The sequence below is a fragment of the Chrysochloris asiatica genome, unplaced genomic scaffold (assembly GCF_000296735.1).
Source record: "Chrysochloris asiatica unplaced genomic scaffold, ChrAsi1.0 scaffold00001, whole genome shotgun sequence".
In the NCBI taxonomy this organism is placed as follows: domain Eukaryota; kingdom Metazoa; phylum Chordata; class Mammalia; order Afrosoricida; family Chrysochloridae; genus Chrysochloris; species Chrysochloris asiatica.
Genome location: NW_006408519.1, coordinates 36,356,971 through 36,358,134, shown reverse-complemented (window position 1 = coordinate 36,358,134; position 1,164 = coordinate 36,356,971).

Sequence of the window (1,164 nt, the reverse complement as noted above, 5' to 3'; positions counted from 1 at the left end):
TATATGTGTAAATTGCTTTGGGCAGTATTGACATTTTCAATATGTTTAATCTTCCTATCCAGGAGTATTGTATATTCGTCCACTTTTGTAAGTCTCTTTTGGTTTCTTGTAGTAGTGTTTTGTAGTTGTCTTTGTATAAGTCTTTGCTTCTCTGGTTACATTTATTCCTAGATATTTCATCCTTGGGGTGGCTATTGTAAATAGTATTGCTTTCCTAATATCTTTTTCAGTGCAGTCATTTTTGGTATAGGGGAATCCAACTGACTTTTGTATGTTGATCTTATATATACCCTGCCACTTTGCTGAATCATCCAATAATATCTAGTAGCTTTTTTACTGAATATTTTGGGTTTTCTACGTATAGGATCATATCATCTGCAAATAGAGAGAATTTAACTTCCTCTTTGCCAATTTGAATGCCTTTAATTTCCCTGTCTTGCCGTATAGCTCTTGCTGATACTTCCAGCACTATATTGAATAGCAGTGGTGACAAAGGGCATCCTTGTCTGGTTCCTGTTCAAAGAGGGACGGTTTCTCTCCATTGAGAGTGATGTAGGCTGTTGGTTTTGTATATATGCTCTTGATTATGTTGAGGAATTTCCCTTCAATTCTTACTTTGTTCAGTGATTTTATCAGGAGTGGATGTTGGATTTTGTCAAATGCCTTTTCTGCATCAATCGATATGATCATGTGGTTCTTTTCTGTTTTCTTATTTATATGGTAGATTACGTTGACAGTTTTTCTAATGTTGAACCATCCTTGCATTCCTGATATGAATCCCACTTGATCATAATGTATATATCTTTTTGATGTGCTGCTGGAGTCTGTTGGCTAGGATTTTGTTGAGAACTTTTGCATCTATGTTCATGAGGGATATTGGTCTATAATTTTCTTTCTTAGTGACATCCTTCCCTAGTTTTGGCATAAGGATTATGCTTGCTTCATAAAATCTATTAAGACGTTTTCCATCCTCCTTTATATTCTTGAATAATTTGAGTAGAATTGGTGACAGCTCTTCCCTGAATGTTTGGTAGAACTCACCAGTGAAGCCATCTGGACCTGAATCTCTTTTGGTTAGGAGTTTTTTGATGACCTGCTCAATTTCTTCTTTTGTTATAGGTCTGTTCAGGTTTTCTACTTCATGCTGTGTAAGTTTAGGTAGGT